The sequence below is a fragment of the Anomaloglossus baeobatrachus genome, chromosome 10, assembly GCF_048569485.1.
Source record: "Anomaloglossus baeobatrachus isolate aAnoBae1 chromosome 10, aAnoBae1.hap1, whole genome shotgun sequence".
In the NCBI taxonomy this organism is placed as follows: Eukaryota; Metazoa; Chordata; class Amphibia; order Anura; family Aromobatidae; genus Anomaloglossus; species Anomaloglossus baeobatrachus.
Window position 1 is genome coordinate 169265193 of NC_134362.1, and position 7390 is coordinate 169272582.

The window sequence follows — 7390 nt, forward strand, 5'->3', positions numbered from 1 at the left end:
TTTCTTAATATGAAAATGAGCTGTTAAGATCTATGGGCTAGACATAGATCTCCATGAGAATCTGCCTCCAAAGATTACTGTAAATGAATGGAGCCGTTACCAGTGTGATACATGTAATGACTGACAGTCTGCTCTCCTGATCTACATGTCTCACACTGGCAACACACCCATTGCTTTATAATATCTGGAGGCAAATATATGGAGCACCATGCAATTGGTACTATGGAGCTGTATGGGGCACCACGTACCAGAGCTATATAGCTGTATGGGGCACCACACATCTATGCTATGGAGCTGTATGGGGCACCATGCACCTGTGCTATGGAGGTATATGGGAAACCACGCACCTGTGCTATGAAGCTGTATGGGGAAACATGCACCTGTGCTATAGAGCTATATGGGGCACTACGCATTGGTGCTATGGAGCTATATGGGGCACTACACACTGGTGCTATGGAGCTATATGGGGCATTACGCACTCGTGCTATAGAGCTATATGGGGCATTACGCACTGGTGCTATAGAGCTATATGGGACACCATGCACTGGTGCTATAGAGCTGTATGGGGCAGCATGAACCTGTGCTATGGAGCTGTATGGGGCTCCACACACAGGTGCTATGGAGCTGTATGGGCTCCACACACTGGTTCTATGGGGCTGCACACACTGGTGCTATGGAGCTGTATGGGGCTCCACACACTGGTTCTATGGCGCTGAACACATCGGTGCTATGGAGCTGTATGGGGTTCCACACACTGGTGCTATGGAACTATATAGGGCTCCACACACTGGTTCTATGGGGCTGCACACACTGGTGCTATGGAGCTGTATGAGCCACCACACACTGGTGCTATGGAGCTGTATGGGGCTCCACACACTGGTGCTATGGAGCTGTATGGGGCTCCACACACTGGTTCTATGGAGCTGTATGGGGCTGCACACACTGGTTCTATGGAGCTGTATGGGGCTGCACACACTGGTTCTATGAAGCTGTATGGGGCTGCACACACTGGTTCTATGGAGCTGTATGGGGCTCCACACACTGGTGCTATGGAGCTGTATGGGGCTCCACACACTGGTGCTATGGAGCTATATGGGGCTGCACACACTGGTTCTATGGAGCTGTATGAGGCACCACACACCTGTGCTATGGAGCTGTATGGGGCTGCACACACTGGTTCTATGGAGCTGTATGAGGCACCACACGCTAGTGCTATAGAGCTGTATGGGGCTCCACACACTGGTGCTATGGAGCTGTATGGGGCTGCACACACTGGTTCTATGGAGCTGTATGGGGCTGCACACACTGGTGCTATGGAGCTGTATGAGGCACCACATACTAGTGCTATGGAGCTGTATGGGGCACACGCACCTGTGCTATGGAGCTGTATGGGGCACTACGCACCTGTGCTATGGAGCTGTATGGGAAGCATGTACTTATGCTGCAGCACATTCGTCTTTAGTACAGATGCCACATTTTACATCTCAAACTTTCGAGATGGGTGTATAAAGTTCCTTTTTCAGGATACTGTTTACGTAGGAAATGTTCCTAGACCGGCATCTACTGACACCTACAATCCGGTGCTCCCGGTAATCAATAATCCTAAATGTACAAGCTGTAAACATTGAAAAAACAATTTTCTAAAATCTTAGAAGGCAATTTTGTCACATGGGGTCACAAAGCAGTTACTTCTAAAGTAAAAGCGGGCCTAAAATCAGCTCCATAAAGTGGAAATGAGTGATATGAAGCAGACCACACACACAAGATCACTGTTGGCCATTTGCTAGTTTGGCTGACATCTATCTTTCCTGACCGTTGCATTCTTGGAGCAGCTGGGCGTCCATGTTTATATTAATGGGGAGAGGGAGACAAGCTGCTGCCAAACACTTTTGGCAAAAGCAAATGTCCAAAGACAACAAAGAATTAGACAAGTTCTTAGTTAAAGGGATCGGGTCCGGACGATTTTAACAACCAAACTAGTGATGCGGTTGTATAGGTCGCAGAACAACAATAAAAATGATACCTGTCTTGTTGTAATCCGATGTGCCATCGCGGAGAAATTAGAGCTTTTATATCACATGCAAAATAGCCTGTGAGAGCAATGTGGGCGTGTCTATTCACAAGAGTCAACACGCCCCCATGCACTTCCTGTTTAATTTGCATGGGACTTCAAAGCTCATTTTCTTCATGATGTAACATCGGATTATTACAAGAGAGGTGTCATTTTAATTGTTGTTCTATCACCTATACAGCCCTGCCACTAGTTTAGTAAAATTGTCCTGACATGTCATGAATTTTATGTATATTGTCACTATGATATTAGGATTAAGACACCGATGGAAAGTGAGAACAAAATCCTTTTTATTAGAAACAATTCTCTATTGAGTAATTCTATAAATTCCAGAAAAAAAAAATGTAATGTTTTCTTACTACAGCACCTTCTGTATACAGAACTGCGTGTATTAATGATACATCAAACATCAGAGGAAGCGTGGAGAACATAGCAGACGTTACTGGCCTTTTTTGTTTACTTTTTTGGGGGGGTTAAACCTTATTAACAGTTGTCAGAAAATTTTAAAAAATATGATACAAATGAAAAAAAAATATAAAAATTTCAGCCATTCACCAATTGACTTCTTTATGTTTGTAAACAAACCAGGATGTAATAGTGAGCTAGTGATACATTGCCATATGCAGAAATCATGAGCACAATACAAATACCCTATAGATGGATGACCCTGGATGTAGCAGCAAGACCACCCATATGGGTTACCAGTGGTCCCGAGTCTTTGTAGAACTACAACCCCCAGAATGTACTAAGAACTTCCTATATACCATCTGTCGCAGGGTACAAATAAGGAACGTGATGGTGTAATACAACATTAAGGACATAAATCAATATATCCACATATCATAAAAAAGAAACAATATGTTTTGATTAAAACTGGCTTCCTCCTTGCATTTGGGAACATATTATAAGGATTCTCCAAAATTTAAAAAAAAAAGTATAAAACAGTGCCACCTTCTATTTACAGGCTGAATGTGGTATTGCAGCTCAGCCCCATTAACCAAACTGTAATACCACACACAGCCCATGATCAGGAGTGGCGCTGTTTCTGTAAGAAGACGGCCATGTTTTTCTACCTGTAGAAAACTTTGTATGACAAAACTTTAATTGCCATTAACAGAATATAAATGCAGATGAAAGAAAAAATATACATACAGTGTGTCCACCCATATCCTGTCCACCGCCATTAACTTGAGAACGGCGGCAGCTATAGGCATAGAAGTGGTGTCTAGGTATAGTAAAGTAGCCATGCGCTGCGCAATGAAACCACCTATAGCACCACCTGGTGGAGAACAACGGAGATATCATTTTTATATCGAAAACGGGACAAGATAGAGAAAAAAAGTGAATTACAAAGTTGTAGGGCATCATCAATTCAATACGAATCGACACGTTGCATACAGTAATGCTAGGATATGAAACCCATGACCCCCCCAAAAACATTGAATGCTGGTCACGCATATAACGCTCATTTAACTTTGATGCTCAAAGTGGCCCCCGTCGGCTGCAATGCACATCTGGCCTCTGCACAGCATACTGTATCTTGCTGCACGTTGTGCAATATGGTAGGTGACACGTTTGCACAAGCATCTGTGATACGTCGTCGTAGGTCCTGCAATGTTGGTGGAGGGGTCGCATACACCTGCTGTTTGATGTGACCTCACAGAAAGAAGTCCAATGGGGTCAGGTCAGGTGAGCGGAGGCCACTCCACACAGCCACCATACCCAATGACTTGTAGGAAGGTCTCCATGAGGTATCGCTTCACGTCCGCAGCCTTGTGAGTTTTACACATTCTAATCATAGCATTTCTGTATGCAAGGTGTCGATTCGTATTGAATTGATGATGCCCTACAACTTTGTAATTCACTTTCTTTCTGTATCTCGTTCCGTTTTTTAAATAAAAATGCTAACTCCGTTATTTTCCACCAGGTGGCGCTATAGGTGGTTTCATCGTGTAGCGCATGGCTACTTTACTATACCTAGACACCACTTCTATGCCTATAGCTGCCGCTGTTCTCAAGTTAATGGCGGTGGACAGGATATGGGTTGACACACTGTATATACATCTGTATAATATATATATGTATATATATATATATATATACATATATATATATATATATATATATAGACACATATATATAGACACATATACTGTATATACATAAACATACACACATATATAGTGGAAACCAGATATGGAATAAATAAGAATAAATGTATATATATATATATATATATATATATATATATTATAGAAATATATATATATATATATATATATATATATATATATATATTTTTTTTTTTTTTTTTTAAATTACTCGATATCTGGATTCCACCTTTTCTTCCGAAAAAAAAAAATACATGGCTCAGAAATCAGACAGAACTGGAAAAAAAACACCTATAGCCGGCATTTTCTCCATTATTAGGATAAAATATGTATTCTACTATACTTCTCCAGTTTCTAAAACACAGTGCCCCCTAGAGGCAAAATTTCATGTAACGAAAAAAAAAAAATCCTTTTTATAACAAATTGCAAATTTGTAAATAAAAATCAAGAGAAATCATGTTTTACTTATATTTTAGATTTGGGACACGATTGTTTTAGTTTAGATCCTATCCAGGTGATTTATTATACTGAAGGCTATTTCTTGTAATAAAAATTAAAGGGAAATCTTAATGGGAGCTATTAAAGGGATTTTCCGGGATTTTATCGAAATTTAGCTAAGAGCAGGGAAGGGGTTAAATAAAAAAGACCATATTTACCTATTAATAGAGGTTTTATCAAAATGCCATCAATAGGGGGCCTAAAGAACATGTCAACCATTATCCCCGTTCCCCAGAATTATATTATTGTGTCATGCTCCACCCCATGAGAACTTTTTTTTTTTTTTTAATGCACAGCGCCTCCCTTTATAAAGTGGCTGTGCTTGGTATTGCAGCCCAATCTCATTTAAAGGGGTATTCTGGCTCCACTCATCAGGGGGTGAACAACATGGCCGGTGACGTCACGTCTTCTGATATCTGCTGAGCCGTAGAATAGCATACCTAACCCCGCCGATATCAGCAGATTGCTCCCTTCCTAATGCTGAAGGAAGAAAAAAAGCCAAAATAAATACCTCTTTAAAGAGTAACTAAACTACTTTCTTTTTATCAATAATTTTGTCCCCATTAGTGAATTCAATAATTACAGAGGAATACAATCTACCAGTTATTGCTGGATGCAGAAGGAGTTAACTGAGGATCCTTCAGTGAGCTCCTTTTGACAAAAACTTTATAACTCTTACCTTTTTCTGAGCTCCTCTCAGCTGGACTATAACCACATCAAACTGTGTGGTCAAAAATCAGCTGAGAGGGGCTCAGAAATAGACTGATAAAAGAGTTAAAGACTCCCTGTCTGAACAGCTCACTGAGTGAATCTCAATTAACTCAGTAGAAAAAAAAATACTAAAAAAAATAATAATTTATCTGCAAAGGTATCCATATCTGTAAATAATAATTGTTAGGAATGTAACAAGTGTAAATAGACGGTATATTTGTATATGGAAATAACAAGTTGTTAGATTGCCTGAGATCAGTTAGAGGATCTATCCATGGGCTCTTGAAAAGTTTTCTGGAATTTGCAAAGATTTATATAGGAACAAAGAATGGGTTAAATAATGATAAAATTATATATATAAATCAGTTCTCTATTGCTGCACCGCACTGGTGGTCCCACACAGTCTCTGCTTAGTTCCCACAGCAAACACATACAGCAGCATATATCATTTATGTGACCGCTGCAGCCAATCACTGGCCTCAGTAGTCACATATCGTACATATCAGCACCACTACAAAGGCTATTATATACATGAAGGGCTGCTGATAAGTCTTTGGCTTTGTGATTTTTTTTGTTTCTATGGTAATGAATGTTACATCACATGAAAGCCTTGTGTCTAATATATGTTTTCAAATTTTTGTGTTTGTTGCTTATGGCAACAGTGTTCTACGCACGCGGGAGAACAAAATGTCAAATTCTAATGCGATATTCACAGCAACTGAGAGCAGAGGAGGGATACAATTCTTGTTTTTGCAAGGAAAGTCCGTGAAGAATATTCATGGTGATATGTCGCAGACATTGGGGGATCAATGCCCTTCATATTCCACTGTTAAGAACTGGGTTGCCAAATTTAAAACGGGCCACTTCATCACCAATGATGAGGAACGCCCCAGACGACCAAGACTGGTTCTTGTTCCGGAGATCATCGATGCTGTGCACAACCTCATACTTGAGAATCCACGAATTTCAGCTAAAGCAATAGCAGACATCATGGGGATTTCCCGTGAACGTGTTTGTGTCATTTTCCATGAACATTTGGACATGAGGCAGCGATCTGCAAAGTGGGTCCCCAAATGTCTGACAACAGATCAGAGAAGCAGCAAGTGACAACTTCCCGGTCCATTTATCAGCGTTTCCGGACTGATAAGAACTTCCTGGATCGACTGGTCACTATGGATGAGACCTGGATTTATTTGTATGACCCTGAAGACAAGGAGCAGTCAAAAGAGTGGAGGCACAGTGGTTCTCCTCGTCCAAAGAAGTTCAGGGTGCAAAAATCAGCCACTAAGGTGATGGCATCTGTGTTCTGGGATAAGGAGCGTGTGCAGCTAGTGGACTACCTTCAAAAGGATTCCACCATCAATGCAAGGTATTACATTGAACTTTTGGACCAATTGAAGGCAGCTGTGAAGGTCAAAGGCCATGTGCGCACGTTGCGTTCAGTAGCTTGCAGAAATGAACGCATCCTCTGGCAGAATTTGTCATTGTCAAAATTGGTTTTGACCATATAAACGCAGGAAATACGCATGCGTTTTTGCCGCGTTTTGACCGCGTTTTATATGGCTTTTCAGTGCTTAAATTGAGATGCGTTTTCAATACAAATACACAACTAAATAAAGTTTGAACATTCAAACAGTAGGAAAAAATATATATATAAAAAAAAATATATAATAAACTTTAATTCATACACTATAATGATAATTTACCGCAAATAATGTGATTTATTAATTATGTTCATAATTAAGTAAAAGTATTGTTTGACTTATTTTTTGGAATTCGGAATGGATGTGAGGGCAAATGGAAACCTCTTGACCTCACTATAATGTCAGAAACGCATGCGTTTAGCATCGAAAAAGCATGTAAAACGCTAGAAATTTCTTTCAGGATGCGTTTTGATGATTCTCATTGACTTCAATGTTAGCAAAATGCTGCAAAAATGGCAAAAACAATTGACACGTTGCTTCTTCAAACGCAGAGGTTTTAAAAGCATCTTGCGCAT